The sequence below is a fragment of the Melospiza melodia genome, unplaced genomic scaffold, assembly GCF_035770615.1.
Source record: "Melospiza melodia melodia isolate bMelMel2 unplaced genomic scaffold, bMelMel2.pri scaffold_70, whole genome shotgun sequence".
In the NCBI taxonomy this organism is placed as follows: domain Eukaryota; kingdom Metazoa; phylum Chordata; class Aves; order Passeriformes; family Passerellidae; genus Melospiza; species Melospiza melodia.
Genome location: NW_026948802.1, coordinates 2,524,038 through 2,541,078, shown reverse-complemented (window position 1 = coordinate 2,541,078; position 17,041 = coordinate 2,524,038).

Sequence of the window (17,041 nt, the reverse complement as noted above, 5' to 3'; positions counted from 1 at the left end):
ACAATTCTTAGCAGCATTTAACTTCACTTAGACACTTGACAGCCTCATGGAACCAAGGGGCCATTGTGACACTGAGGGGACTCATGAAATCATGGAGATCATTGTGACACTATGAGGCCCCATGGAATAAGCAAAGCATTGTGACACTGCAGGGCCTCATGGAACCAAAGGTCCATTGTGACATTGCAGGGCCTCGTGTCATCAGTGGTCCATTGTGACACTGGGCCACCAAAGGAGACCATTGTGACACTACAGGGCTTCATGGAACCTCGAGGCCATGGTGACATTGTGGAACTCCATTGAACCAAGGGTTCATTGTGACGCTGCAGGCCTGCATGGAACCAAAGCTCCAGGGTGACACACAGTGGCCTCCTGTCATCAATGGTCCATTGTGACACAGTGGAACCAAAGAGACCATTGTGACACTGCGAACCCCCAGGGTCCAAAGGTCCATTGTGACATTGCAAGGCTCATGGAAAAGAAGAGTCATATGACATTGTGGGACCTGGGGAACCATGGAGATCATTGTGACACTGCAAGGCTTGATGGAATCAGTGGAACCATTGTGACACTGCGGGGCCTTCTGGAACCTAGGGGCCATTGTGACACTGTGGGACTCCATTGAACCAAGGGTCTATTGTGACACTGCAGGTCTTCTTGTAATCAAGGGACCATTGTGACACTGCTGGACCCCATAGAAACAGGTCACCATTAGGGCACTGTGGGGCCTCATAGATCCAAGGCATCATTTTGACAGTGTGGGGCCCCATAAAACCAAAGGAGCAAAGAACAGGTCTGGTTGGTTTGGCCTCCCAGGGGCCACCTGACTGGTCCAGATGACCCTGGCATGTTGAGGATCTCTTCTCATCTGCTGCTGAAGCACGGGGACTCCATGCTTTCCTTCCTATGGAAAAGAACTCTCCTTCTCCTCCAGGAACCCATGGTCGGATTTGGGATTTCTCCTCCGAATTTCCTTATATCCAGGGATTGTTCCCATAGGAATATTGCCAGTACAAATCTGCCTGCAGTGGTTTCACAAGGGTCACTTCCCATCTGTCCCCAAAACATTGGGGAAATCTCTGCGCTTTCCTTCCTATCGGAAAGGACTGTCCTGCTTCTCCAGGTGCCCATGGCCAAGATTGTGTTTTCACCTCCAAAATTCCCTAAATCCAAAGACTGCTCCCAGACAAAATCTACCATTCCTGACAAGTCTGGCTGGCCTTGGCCCAGTGAGGCTCTCACCAGCCTTCCAAACACTGGGGCTCTGTGCTTTCCTTCCTATGGAAAAGAACTGCTGTTCTCTTTCAGGCGCCCATGCCAGAACTGGGGTTCCACCTCCAACCATGCCTGTTGTGTCAGACTGGAGGAGATTGTTGGCTCTAAACATTTTGTGTGTGGGGGAGGAAGGGGCAGCCCTGCCCAGCCCTGGAATCCCAGCACTGCCCTTCCCTGGAACCCCAGTCCCCCCAGAGCCTCTATCCCAGCCCAGCAGTGTCTGCCAGTCCCTGGCACAGCACAGGCAATGCTTCACAGTCACCTTTGCAGCCCCCAGCCCAGCTCCTGAGGGACCAAATGAGCCCAAGGCCAACCTGGGGGAAGGACCCAATAAGACCAAGGGGTATTGAAGGCTGACCACAAGGCAAGCACACATCTTGACCCTGCCTCCTCTTGGAATTTCCACCTGAACAGTGCTGGAATCCAGGAGTTGGAAGCTGTGTGTGCTTCTCTGCATCTTTTTGCCTTGCTCTCTTTTCTGTGTCTTCTTCTCTTTCTGTGCTCCTGCAAATTTTGATTAATATTAAATGGAAGAGGCTTAGAATTTGTGAAGTTGAATGGCTCAAGTCAATGCTTTGAGAAGTGTTTTATGTTGACTGAATGTCTGTTGTAATTTGAGATGAGAAGAATTTTAAAAAGTAAAACTTTTTCGTGTAAGTGACAATCTGTTAAACCACTGAAATACTGAACACGTCTCTGTGAAACACAAATGTTAAAGATGAAAAAGCCCAGGAACTTCCTCTTTCTTTTCCAGTCAACAAAGAAGCAGTGGGCCCTGGTCCTGGCCCCCATCTCAACCAACCCAACCCAACCCAACCCAACCAAACCAAGCAACCCTGCCATGGGCTGAGCCCCTTATTCCCTCCGCAGGCTGCCCCTCTCCACATTGGCCCCATTGTAACCAAACCAAACCCCAACAACTACCAAACAGGAAAACAAGAGGCTACAAAACCACAACCAGAACAAAGCAAGACACAGCTATTGAAATCTTACCAAGTCCCCTCCCCCCAACACAACTAAAACATAAAACCCCTACAACCTACAACCCATACAAAATAACCTTACAACTAAAAACTTAAACATAAAAAAGCCAAAAACCAACCATAAAACCAATTGTAGCACAACACAACCACGACTTCCACCACAAGTTACTGGCAGGTCAGATGTTAACCCTTTCAATACTTCAATCCTCCCTCCAGTTAAAGAAAAAAAAAAATGCAAGCATATAAAAAAAAAACATAAAACCACCAAAGTCAGTAAAGAAGAAATGAAATCCCAATTTAAAAGAAAGAAAAAAATACCTTAATCTTAAAACTAAAATCTTCCTATAAACTATAAAGAAAAAACTCTTTTTCTTTACAAAACTTTTTTAAAAATTCAAATTTGTATCAAACAAAAATCTCCATGCTAAAATAAACAAATGGTAAAAAACCTGCAGTTTCATGAGAATTTTAAACAGGAAAAAAAAACGTAATTCAGTATCCCCAAGAGATCTCTATTCCCAGAAATAAAAATAATTTTAAAAGTAAATAATAAAAACTTTATTATAACTCATCTTTAAAACAATACCCCACAAGTCAACATGGCCCATCAACAAGCTGTAAAATGCTTGTAGCTATAAAGACAATTTCACAATAATGAAGTTCCCCAGACAACTGTTATCCATGACAATATTAAGTACCACAAAAAAAATGTCCTCCTGTAAAAAACCTCCATAATCTTGACAAGAAAAACTTATCACCCTAAAACTAAAAAAAAGACAATTCTAGAAATAGTAAACCACTAGAAACTTTATTTTCTTTATATTGTCAGATTTAAAAAAAATTGTAAAGAAAAAAAAGTGCTCTAAAGAATTTATTTTAATTCTTACTACCTTTTTTCTTTTACTTGCTTTTAATAAAATTTTCTTTATACCCGTTTAAAATTTTAAGTCTTCTTTACCTTTCTCGTAATCCTATCTCACAACAAAATAAACACATAAATAATTAACCGACACTAAAACCGACCACACTCATCAATCCATTAATTAAGAAATCTCAAGATGAGAAAAATCTTAAATTAACAGATCAAAACCACTACAATGTTATCATGTTATCATAACCCTTTACCAAAGTTTCTCTGATTTTCTAAAGCTGCCAGTATAGGCTGTTTGATTGGTTTGGGCTCCTGAGAATCTCTTATTGGTATTTCTTCATAGAGTCCAACTCAGTGTACACAAACAACTGTAATTCCTTTTAAATGTTTCCTTGAGAGAATTGTTTGGGGGATGGGAGTCAGGGCTTGTGTGTCCTGCTTGGCCCAGCCCAGGCAGGGCTTTCCCAGCCACATTCCACACTCCATTTCCCAGCTGGAGCCGCTGGTGCCTTTGAGTTGTGCTGCCCCAGCCTCAGGGACGCTCTCCTTGTCTGCCCATTCCCCCACGGTCTCTGGGCAGGGATGGCCTCAGTGGGGGCTGCTGACATCCTCAGCACCTTGGAGGCTGCTGCTGAATTTTCCTGCTCCAGAGGCTTATTCAGCCTTCAGCTCTTGAGTGCAGGAATTCAGTGTCCCAGGGCTCATTAACATTCAGAACACCTGAACAAGCCAAGCCTCTGGGGGTAATTTGATTTAATTTTCAAATCTTTTGTGGTTAATTAGACGAATTCCAGTAGTGTATTCAAGTTTAATAGATTCTATTTAAAGAGACAGTGAGAAAAGATTTCCTAGGTCCAATTCAGGTTTCTTCTCCCTGCTAATTTATTGATACGTGCAATCTCCAGCTGACACTGAATCCAAGTACCTCCTCATGCAGTTTGAATAGACATGAAAGTCAAGACCCTTCTCGGCTGACAATCAATGTGACTCTGTCTCTACCCCCACCCCACCATTTCCCCCATCCAAGCCCTGGCACTCAGAGCAGCCTTGTGCAAATCTGAGCTCCCTCCAGCCCAGGCTGCACCTGCAGCTTTCAGCTCCTTGGCTCCAACTCCCACCTGCTTTCCTTGGAGAAGGAGCTGCCCAAGACACAGAGGGATGTTCATTTCTTGTCAGCCAAGAAAGCCAGGGGAAGGCACGGCTCCATCAAATGCAAAAGTCAGTCTTGTCCCTGAATCTACCCCGCACCTGATCCCCACAGCCTCTCCTGTTTCCTTCATTCCTCCATTGCCAGGGACTTTCTGGTACAAGGCAGCTCTGCTTTGGCTATGGAGGAAGGTGGAAGTTCCACCACTGGAGTGGGAAGCACAGCTCATCAGGGTTTCTGTCCTTTGCGGGTCAGGAACTGATGAGACTCAGAGGCACGGAAAGATTCTCTTAATGGCCAACGGACCACAGTTGAACAGGACACAAATTAATAACAATCACGCTCTTCCCTGAGCTATGTGCAACACCCCAGCGGCATCTGATGAGTCCACCATTCACACGTTATTTCCATACTAAAATTAATTTTATAGAAACGTGGTTCTGTGATAGATATAAACACAATTAAGTTCCTTTATCAGGATGCTCGTTGTGTTTTGGGGACAAAACAGCTCAAACAATTCCTGATTTGCAAAGCTGTCAGTGGTGGATGGAGAAGGGAAGTCAGGCTGCTCTTGGTGGTGAGGAAAAGCTGAAAGCAGCCTGACTCATTTCATCTCCTCTTGTCCTGGCTGATCTCCCCTCTTTCCCCTTCCACCCATTGGCTTTTGTCTCCCCCCAGCCCCCTGTCAAGAGTGTGGCTCTGTGTTCTCCATCCCCTCCTCGCTGGCACTGCCAGGCTGGCATGAGGAGCCCCTCAACCTTCCCTGCTCCGGGCTGGACAAGCCCAGCTCCCTCAGCCTCTGCTCACAGCCTAAGGGCTCCAGCCCCACCTTGGAGGCCCTTCCCAGACCCTGCCCCAGCTGCCAGACATCTTTCCTGCCCTGGCCAACCGAACCCAGGCCACAGTGACCTGGATAATAGCTGTCCTTGATGTCCTGGTCACACAGCCCTGGTCCCTTGTCCCCATGTCAGGCTCTGGGGTGGATCCTGTGGAACATCCTTTGGTGGAGGCTGTGGCTCCAGGTGGGCCGGGGGGATCCCAGGGGACAGGGACCCTGCTGGGCATGAACAGCATTCGACTTGTTGGGAGAAACTGTGAGGGGGAGCTGGGGCAGAGTGACCAACCCAGTGACCTGACACAGCCCTGCTGGGATGTCACACAGCCCCTCTGGGATGTCACAGCCTGCTCTGTGATATCACAGCCCATTCTCCAATGCCCCACAGCTGATCTCTGATGGCTGGTAACAGCTGGTCACAGTCAACTCTGTGATGTCACAGTCTGCTCTGTGACGTCAGACATCTGCCCTCTGATGTCACAGCCGGCTCTGTGATGTCACAGAGGCAGTATATGATGTCATATTGCCCAAACACCTCACATAACCCACTCTGTGATGTCATAGCCCACTCTGTGACCTCACGTTATGAGATTGTAGGATCTCAGCATCTCAGGATGGAGGTGCAGAGTGGCCGAGAACACCCTTGGGGGGCTCGGGAGTCCTGGAATGTTGCCAGAAGTGTCTGGTGGCAGGACTTTGATCCTACACAGGAGACGACACCTGTATGAGGATAGGAGGATTTCACTGGGGTGAATGGTGAAGGGATAAGTTAATTAGAGTGTAAAACACAGGGTTTAGGATTTCTGTACAGGGGGATCTAAACAAGTAGGATGGAGGAATTGGGGCGTGTCCTGTCCTTCTTCTTCTTCTTCTTGGCCTCCATCTTCTGTGGTGATGGTGGCACTTTGGGATTGGTTATTACTAGAAGTGCACCGGTTAATAAGGGTAGAAGGTATTGGGGAAAAATTATAAATATTGTATACGTAACTTCGGGTATAAAGAAAAGTGACCGCCCCGGGGGCTCTCAGCGTGCTCATGGCTGGCTTGCTGTGCAGACCTCTGTTGGGCTGAAAGAAAATCTTTTAGATAAACAATTAATAAACACCGAGACCGAGAAAAGATCAGAAGTCTCTCCTCGTCCTTTGAAGTGCCGGGCTGTCCAAGGCCACCCTGGGCCTTTCCAGGCCACCTAAACAGCCGAGAAACCAACAAGTGGCGTCCCTGAGCTATCTCTGGTCATAAATCAGCCAGGAGAAACAGAAATCAACAAGTGGCGTCCCTGAGCTATCTCCGGTCATAAATCAGCCAGGAGAAACAGAAATCAACAAGTGGCGTTTGCTGCGTGGGCTACTCCCCACCAACCCTTTCGGGGGGGGATCAGCCCTGAAGAGCTGAAGAGCTAAAGAGCTGAAAAGCCAAGAGGGCAGCTCCGATCTAGGACGAGTTCCCAGGAGAGCACTGATAGCTCCTGAGGAGAGAAGCCTGAGGAAAAGAGAAAAGAAAAGAAGAAAAAAAAAAAAAAAACGGCCAGAAGAGTCTGCAAAAAACAACAGTCACTGAGAATTACATCTCTCAGCTTCTGCCGAAGACAGTTCGTAGCAGAGCATCCCGGATCGGAACCGGAAGGCGCCTCTGGATCCTTCTCCTGTGACCTGCTGGACAGAGACCGGGAGCCTTCGGACAGCTCTGACGACAGATTCGGTGAGAAGGTCAAAAAATAAGAACATAATTGCACACTCTCCCAGGAACAACGGGAAATTTTGTCTGCCTTACAAGGCGTGGCTCAAGCATACACAGAAGGGATCCCAAAGAAAGAATTAAAACAGTTATTGTTGTGGGCAAAGCTTAATTACCCACTTGCCGAAACATGCCTGCTATTCGAAGTGGGGTTTTGGCAGGAAATCAATAGGCACTTATATTTCTTAGCGACAAAAAAAGACGAGACAGCGTTAAAGCTGCTCTCGCCGGCAAGATTAATGCTAAAAGACATTTTGGTACAGTCGAAAAGACTGGGAGAGCAACGAAAAGTTGCGGCACCCTCAGAAGGAAGGGGGGAGCAAAGCTCCGGGAAAAAATTAGCTCTGGCCTCAAGAAGCCAGGGGGAAAGGGCTCTCGAGAAAAGAGAGCAGGAAACAATATTAAAGCCCCCGGTCCCAAAACCCAGAAACCCCAGGAAGCTCCTAAAGCGTCCTGAAACCCCGGAGAGTACAGGGGAGTCAGGATCGGAAGGGGGGGGTGCAGAGGGGAGAGAAGGGATCGGGGGGGGGCGCTTTCTCGCGGCGCGGCAGCGGCGGAGCAGGCGGGGGGCGCGAGTAAAGAGATAACGGGAGACACAAGTTCCCGTGCGGCTTTTGTCAGCGCAGCGCCGGGGGTGGCGGCTGCCCCAGTCGGCAGAATAGCGGAGACGCGCGCGGCGGGCAAAACTCGCAAGAACCCGCGGGCAAAGTCGGCTCGAATTGCGGGGTGGGCTCGGGTGCCGGCGGGGGGCGGGCTGTACACTCCGGTGGGAGGAGTGGACACAGCGTCAAAGTCAGGGACAGACCGAGGGAGGAGACCTCAGAGGTGGAACAAGGGGGAGAGAGTGACGTCAGCTCGGGAGAGACAGGGAGCGGCTCTGAGAGCACGCATGCGCAGAGAGTAGAGCGCGGGCGGGGGCGGGCCCGATCCCCTGTGACGTCTCGGGCGAGGAGGGGCCGTGCTCGGGACTCTACGTCCCCCGGCACCACACCCTCTCCAGACTTGGTACCTTCGGATGAAACCCTCGGAGTTCCAGTCCCTTCCCTTCAAGGGAGACGTTCTGGTGTTCAAGCTCCATCTTTAGCTGAATTAAAAGCCGAGCAAACACGGTCTCAAATGAGATCGCCGACACGGCAGCTGACCGGAAAAGGAAGAGCAGTCGAGCTCATTCCGTCATCCGAGCTGGGGAGGCCGGTGACAGCGCCACCTAGTGGCAGGAGGACAGAAGTGCACGACATGCCGGACCGGTTCGGCGGAGCCACAGCGCCATCTCGTGGCGAGGCTGCAACAATGCAGCAATATTTTCCAACATTATATAAAAAGAAAAGCACTTTAAAGAAAACAATATTAACGCAACAAAGGGATTATCCATCGACTTCGGGATTTCATGAAGATGATGAAAGCTCAGATGAAGAACAACTACAAGGAGAAGATGTCATACGGATCACAGCATCAGAAGGTGTTCCGACATGGATGCTGTCAGCAGCAGAAGCAGCAAAAAGCTTCTTGCATTCAGTTGATGCTGCGAAAAAGAAATATCAACAGGATCCTCGAGTTTCCTTTTCGGATCTAGGAGCGAGGCCAAAAACCTCAAGGCGAGGAATGAGGCACGATGAATCACCAATGACATCCACGACACCATTATTCATGCAAGTCCCAATGGAACCTCAGGAATTGGAGATTTTTGGGTCCATGACAATGGAACTCTGCATGCAGTTTGAGGCTCCGAATGTCACAAAGGCGAAAACTGTCGATTTGATTCCCATTCATGAATTTTATAAGAATGCGTCAGCATGGTGTAAATATACAGAGAAAACTACCAGAGGATCGGTCCAGGTCCCAGTGCAATTGCCACGGGGTTTGTTTTTAATTTGCGGGGACAGAATTTGGCACGGCATTCTTGCTAATGCCACGGGATGTCCATGCAGCATTGGGGAAATTTCAATGCTATCGCCTGATTTGAACATGTTGAGGGAGAGAAAACGCAGAGAAAAAAGATCAATAGAACAATATGCGGCAGATTGCAATGATAAAATATTTTCTTGGGACAAGAAAGCGAGTATTGCTACAGCAATCTTCTCACCTCAAGCAGCATCAGGGGTAGCCTTGACTCAAGTCGACCGCATGGGTTGTTGATTGAGCAAACATGCACGGTCTGTGTCTGTCGCATTTGATGACATGTTAAAAGACATCAGTGGTGTAAGGCAGGCGACTCTTCAAAACAGAGCGGCGATTGATTATCTATTGCTCATTCATGGACATGGGTGTGAAGAATTTGAAGAGATGTGCTGCATGAATCTCTCAGATCATTCAAGGTCAATTCATGAAAGTATCAAAAATATAAAGGACAGCATAAATAAGCTTGGCGAGATCACAGGATCATGGATCGTTCAGCTGGCAGACTTCTTTGACATCTCTCCCATTTGGAGAGGAATTTTAAGGGTAGGATTCTATGTTTTAATAGTTCTCCTAGTCCTCATACTTGTTGTCCCATGCATATTTGCATGTTTAAAACACGCTATGAATCGGATAGCAAAAGAGGTCTTCCTGGTGCAAACAGAAGGGGGAGATGTGGGATCTCAGCACCTCAGGATGGAGGTGCAGAGTGGCCAAGAACACCCTTGGGGGGCTCGGGAGTCCTGGAATGTTGCCAGAAGTGTCTGGTGGCAGGACTTTGACCCTACACAGGAGATGACACCTGTATGAGGATAGGAGGATTTCACTGGGGTGAATGGTGAAGGGATAAGTTAATTAGAGTGTAAAACACAGGGTTTAGGATTTCTGTACAGGGGGGTCTAAACAAGTAAGATGGAGGAATTGGGGCGTGTCCTGTCCTTCTTCTTCTTCTTCTTGGCCTCCATCTTCTGTGGTGATGGTGGCACTTTGGGATTGGTTATTACTAGAAGTGCACCGGTTAATAAGGGTAGAAGGTATTGGGGAAAAATTATAAATATTGTATACGTAACTTCGGGTATAAAGAAAAGTGACCGCCCCGGGGGCTCTCAGCGTGCTCATGGCTGGCTTGCTGTGCAGACCTCTGTTGGGCTGAAAGAAAATCTTTTAGATAAACAATTAATAAACACCGAGACCGAGAAAAGATCAGAAGTCTCTCCTCGTCCTTTGAAGCGCCGGGCTGTCCAAGGCCGTCCTGGGCCTTTCCAGGCCACCTAAACAGCCGAGAAACCGACAAGTGGCGTCCCTGAGCTATCTCCGGTCATAAATCAGCCAGGAGAAACAAAAATCAACATGCGATGATAAATTGTCTCCACCAGGTGAGCTGACACCTGGAGCTTGTTCTCCAAAACCCCAGGCCTATGGAAACCACACAATGCCCATTGTGTGAGAAGGGGAACTGGAAGTTCACCAGCCTCAGTGTCCTGCCAGCTCAGCCAGGTGTCACAGACATCTTTTCATTAAAATCCTTTCATTAAGATTTTTCCTGCTGAAGCTGAGAAGTTTCAGCAACAAATGTAAACAATCGTTATCTGCTGCTGTGCAGTGCAACAGGTGGATCCGTGATTGGTCTCCTGTGGATGTTTGGATTTACTGACCAGTCACGGCAGAGCTGGCTCCCGCTCACTCTCTGAGACACAGATCTTTGTTATTCATTCTTTTTTTTCTATTCTTAGCTTGGCTAGCCTTCTGAGAACCTTTCTCTTCTATTTCTTTTAGTATAGTTATAATGTAATATATATATCATAAAATAATAAATCAAGCCTTCTGATCATGGATCAACGTTCTCGCCTCTCTCTTCGCCTGCAACCCTTGTGACCAATGTCACAGCCAGTGCCACTGGAACATTGGGATCCACGACCACCAGAGACTACCAGAGAGACCTCCAGGACAGAAGAATGCATGGGTTAATGGGAGGGGAAATATGTGAATGATTTTGGGGAAATGATTATCATATTTATGTTTAGTCTGGGAAAATCAATGAATATGTGTGCAATATACAGAATATAAACTGAAACTTCCCTGTACTCAGCCTGCACGGCTTTGGGAGGAGCTATCCCCCGTGCATCCAGCTGAATAAAGAATACTACTTCTTAATGCTACATTGGTGTTAAGGAGTTTTCTGTTTTACCAAATTTTTGGTAACACACCCACTGCCATGGAAAGCTCTGTCTGCTGCTGTTCACAAACAGAGAAGGGCTGGTGGCAGATGTGGGGCTCAGAGGCTGCCTGGGGCACAGTGAGCATGAAATAATCAAGTTTTCAATGTTCTGTGAAAGACGGAGGGGCAGCAACAAAACTTCTGCACTGGAATTTGGAAGGGCAGACTTCGGCCTGTTTAGGATGCTGATTTTGGGAGTACCAAATCAGGTACTGATTTTTTGAAGGGAAACAGCCCTTAAATAAAAAGGGGTCAGGAAGAATGGACACATTTTAAAAAAGTAATCTTAAGGGGGAAGGAGCAGCCTGTCCCAGTGTGCCAAAAAATGATCTAGTGAGGAAAAGGACTGTCCCGGCTTCCCATGCAGCTTTTCTGGGAACTCAGGAGAAGAAAAGACCAGAATTGCAGGAAGTGTATAAGGATGTCATTAGGTTATTAAGAAAGGGAAGTTGAGAGGTGAAAGCTCAATTAGAATTTAACCTGGAGGCTTGTCTAAAAAGAATGAAAAATGTTTTTATAAAAAAATTTATAGCAACAGGAGGGAGAAGGAGGGAGAATAAAGTAACTGAAAATAAGAAAAAGACAAAGCTACTTAATATCTTGTTTGTCAATTTTCAGTATTTGGACAGGTTGCCCTCAGGACAAGTGTTCTCCAGAGCTGGTGGATGGGCACAGGGAGCAGAACAGCATTTCTCATCTAGGAGGGAGCAGTTGGTGACCTGCTGAGCCACTCAGATGCTCACAGGTGTATGGGACAGGATGGAATCCATCCTAGGGGCATGAGGGAGCTGGTGGATGAGCTCCCCAAGCTGCTCTCCATCATTTACCATCAGTCCTGGCTCAGTGGGGAGGTCCCAGAGGACTGGAGGTGCCAGTGTGAGCCCATCCCAAAGAAGGGCTGGAAGGAGGATCTGGGGAACTCCAGGCCTGTCAGCCTGACCTGGGTGCCCAGCAAGGTTATGGAACAGATCACCTTGAGTGCCATCACAGGGCGCCCACAGGATGGCCGAGGGGTCAGAGCCAGCCAGCATGGATTTCAATATCTGCATTGATGAACTGGATGAGGGGACTGAGTCCAGCATCAGCAAATTTGCAGATGACACCAAGCTGGGTGTGAGTGTGGATCTGCTGGAGGGTAGGAGGGCTCTGCAGAGGGACCTGGAAAGGCTGGATCCAGGACCCAAATCCAACACGGTGAGGTTTAACAAGTCCAAGTGCTGGGCCCTGCATGTTGGCCACAACAACCCCTGCAGTGCTACAGGCTGGGGACAGAGTGGCTGGACAGTGGCCAGGCAGAAAGGCACCTGCAGGGACTGATGGACAGCAGGCGGGGCATGAGCCAGCAGAGTGCCCAGGTGGGCAAGAAGGCCAATGGCTCCTGGCCTGGATCAGGAATAGTGTGGCCAGCAGGAGCAGGGCAGTGATTCTTCCCCTGTGCTGGGCACTGGTTGGGCAGCCCCTTAAATGCTGTGTCCAGTCGTGGGCCCCCCAATTTAGGAAGGCCATGGAGGGGCTGGAGCATGTCCAGAGAAGGGCAACTATTGAAGTGAAGGGGAGACGACCATCCTTTAATGCATCGAACTCCAATTTATTGATCGATCAGTCACTTTAAATAACAGCGCTAATTAACTTCATGCATATTCCAAAATCCAGGTTCACGATAGGCTAACAGAGAAAACTCTAACCACTCCCTTTGTTTTACAATGCCTATAATTGTTTATTAAAAACAAAACCAGTGTTCACACTGTGATATGAAAGGTTCCCAAAACTTCCATATCTGTTCTCAGGGTGCCATCTTTTCCCAGAGAGGGTGTTTTGCTTGTTATGGGAAGACTGTCTGAGAACCTTATTGTTTATAAAGTGATGCATGAGAGAGCCTAATTGTTTATAGAAATCAGCCTGGAAACTGCTTTTGGAACTGCTTCGCAACTACCTTTTACTGCTCTCTCAACTGTATGCCTTCATGGCCTTTTTATTTAAGCCATGCTTGAACTAAACTCTCCGCATCTCCCCCGTCTTTTTCTTTTTGAGAAAGGAGGTTAGTTTGCCAGGTTTTCTCTATCATCCTACTAACCATATTTTGGATACAACTACAGAAACAAGGTAAAATAAGTAAAAGCAATAAGAGTACACCTAATATCCCTATAGCATATATTTCAAGGTTTCTTTGCCATGGTCCCAGTCCTAAACTTTTAAGCCACTCATCAGTTCCCAATCCTTCTTCTTCCTTAGGGCTGTTAAGCCCTAGCGGTAGCTCTTTTATCTTAGAATGAATAGATACAGAATGATCAGATAAATTCATGCAACACATACCTTCAAACTCTTCACACCCTTGGCCTTGTGCTAAGAGTAAGAAATCTATGGCAGCTCTATTTTGTAAAACAGCGTGATTAACACTCTGTACATCTGCAGTTAACATATCTAATATCTGTGATGTCTTATTCAATTCACCCTTAGCCCAACACCCTATTTGTTTTGCTAAAGTCATTGCTTTGCTTGCAGCACCCCATGGTAGGAGAGCTGAAACCATCACTTGTTTAAATTTACTCCAGAACCATGGATCTCCTATTTGACTACAGTCTAAGTTGTGTAAGCTGCGCCTTTGCCTGCTTGTCTTATGACTTAGTTGCATTAATACAGATATATTAGTGTGGAATAATGATAACTTGCCTAAATAACAAGGTCCACCATGCGACTGGGCTGGTATTCCATTCCAGGCTCTATCTCTGCAAATTAGAAATTTCCCTGTAGGTAATTTCTTAGGTGTCATGCTACTAGAGCCTTTACATTGGTTATAAAGCTGTTTGGACACTATGTCTGGGCTTAGAGATGAATCCAGAGTAGCCCATGTCTGTTTATGCTGATTCATCTTCTGAGAATTAGAGTAATCAAAGCTGAACCACCCACCATTGGAAGTGCTGGTCATGCTAGCATTTGCACTTCCAAAAAGAACTAACTCCTCAGGTGGGGAATGCAAAGGAGTATTAAGTGATTGAATTAACAGGCATTGGCGGTAGCCATCACTCTGACTGGCAGTATACCCTTTTTGTGCGGGCAATTTAATATTTACCATATTGCGCATACATAAGGCACGGTTATTAATAAGACTGCAGAATTCTTGAGGAGACCATCCTGGAAGCCCTACCAAACACGTTCGAAATGGATTAGTAACTCCTCCAAGGCTGAGACAAAGTGATGACTGATTAATCTGTCTAGCAAGTGTTATCCATACATTATCTCTAGGTTGACTAAAATGTGTTACCCTTAATTCTTCAGCTACCACTACACCAAGCAATATAATAAAAGTAAATCTCATTTTTCTGTTTTTACTTTGACCTTCTTTTTCTTATCAGTTTTTAACCTTGCTGTTCCCGATACCTGAAGACCACACCTTTGTAACCTTCTAATGCAGTTATCTAATGCCTGATTGGGATCTCCTCTTATAGGCCCTACAACAGAATGTTGTGTTAAAGGTACCAGTTTTCTACACCTTACAGAGGCTATATATGATGCACTTTGAGCTTTAACCCTTTTCAAAATATACTGTATCTCCCACCAATAATAGGCCAAGATTTTCTGCTCATGAGATTCATAAAGGTCTAAAGCTGAGGCAGTGTTTAGCCCTGTTTCATTCCGTAGTGCCCACTCCCAATTATGTTCCCAGGTATGTCTATAATTACAGGTGTTACACCATAAATGAAAAAGCGACAACTGATCCACCCAAAAGGTCTTATCACAACCTCCACAACACAGTGCAACCCAAGCAGCACAATTTGGGCTGTGACATTCAAGGCAGTTCTCTTTTGCTGGTCCTTTTATATGGAAAGATGATAATGATTCAATAATGTCAATCAGTTCCCTGGTCGTCCAGCAACGGCGTGTTATGGCCCTGTCGATCGCCTTCGAGTGTCCCTTCAGTTGAAGCAGTAGTGATCTCAGGATCAGGAGCAGCTTCTTCTCCAGACGGTCCTTGTCCTCTTCCGTGAGTTGTTCCACCAATCGCTGCATCAAGAACAGGTTTAGTCCACTTGGCAGGTACCCACAATGCTCCTGTAGGGGTGGAAATACAAAGATATCCCCTTCCCCAGAACAGGACCTTAGCAGGATACTTCCATAACCCTGTCTTGGGATCTCGGTATTTTACCCATACTTCTTTTTTCTGTTCACCAATCTCTTGTGGCTTATAGTGTAGTTCTGCTGGGGGTTACCCTACATCTCCAAATACACACAAATGATTAATCACAAATAAACTTTTCAATAATCTTGCCGGGGGGTCAGTTATTCCTCATGCTTGGCTAAATACTTCTTTAAGGTACCATGTGCCCTTTCGATGATGGCCTGCCCCGTTGGGGAATTTGGGATACCTGTAACATGTTCAATTCCCCAATTCCTTAAGAATTTCTCTATCCTTTGGCTGATATAGGCAGAACCGTTATCTGTTTTAATTCTTTTTGGTGTACCCATCACTGCAAAGCAACTGTACAAAGGTCTTTCCACATGTATAGCTCTTTCTCCTGTCTGAGCTGTTGCCCATATATATTTGCTATAAGTATCAACGGACACATGTACATACTTTAGTCTGCCAAAGCTAGGGACGTGTGTAACGTCCATTTGCCATAATTCATTTGTTTGCAGGCCTCGTGGGTTTACTCATAGGCCTAAACCACTTCCCCCATTATGGTGACTACAAATCGGGCAAGCCCTCACAATAGCTTTTGCTTCTGAGAATGTTATCTTAAATTCTCTGCTTAAGCCTTTTGCATTTTGGTGAAACATTGAGTGGGCGTCTCGAGCCAATTGGTGACTTGACAGAGGTGTGCTTTGGGTAATAGTGAACAATCTATCTGCCCTATCATTTCCTTCACCTAAACCAACATCCCATTTGTGACTTCTAATATGAATTACAGCATAAGCATGCTCCCTGGATCTTGTAGCTCTATTTAACTGCAATAATAGCTCATATAGTCTTTGATTTTGCACCTCTTTTATGGAAGCGTCTTCAATTCTTGCTACAACTCCTGCTACATACAGAGAGTCTGTAACAACATTCAAAGGTTCCTTAAATTGTGCCATTGCCCATACCACTGCTAACAGTTCCATGGTTTGTAAGTTGTCCACTGCTTCCACTTGCAGAATATGATGCTTCCATACTCACTTTTCCTGCCAGGTAATTGCAGCAGTTCTTGATTTCCTGCCAGCGTCTGTAAATGCAGTAATGGCACCTGAGATAGGAGAATTTTCTCGCTTTGGACGAGTTATCCAGTCCCAGTCCCCTATCCATTGAATCAAATCTGGTCAAAGCTGGTGTGTTTCAATAGGGCAACATGCACCCAAGAGAGCTTCCTGCATTTCCTCTGAATTAGTCAAATACCAGTCCAAGGTATCCTTTTTCATTGGTATCTTGATGGCAGCTGGTTCTGCCCCAGCCTCCTGCAACATCCTTTCTCTGCCCTTCTTTATCAGATCTGCTAACATTTCAATTTTTTGAAAAAGAGTCTTACTTTGCTGCAGTGGGGGGGGAGATCCATTCTAATATCCGTGTTTCCCCTGTTTCTTGTTTGCTTTGCGTAAGTGCTCCCAAAAGATACTGTGGGCCCTTCCAAATGGTCAGATCTATGGGTAAGTCTGGATCCCTTCAATGAACATGTCCATGCATAACACAGTCCATGATTTGCTGAATGACCCGCTGTTGTTTGTCAGTAATACACACCGGATGAGTTGGGTCAGTCCCTTTCAACAGGGGACACAACTCATCGAGCAGTTCATTGGGTATTCCCACCATTGGTTTTAACCACTGTAAATCACCCGAGAATTTTTGAGCGTCATTTAAGGTGGTTATTTTTGTTTTTAATTGCAGCTTTTGAGATTTGATAATTTGTTCTGTCATAGACCATCCCAGGTATTTCCAGGGAGCAGTTGTTTGGATCTTCTCAGGAGCTACTACTAGAGAATATTGTGCCAGTGTTGCTCTTATTTCCTGGACTTGTTGTTGTGTGAAAGGCATCAGCTGAGCAAACAATACATCATCCATATAATGATATATCACTGTATTAGGCCATTGTTTCCTAAGAGGTTGCAA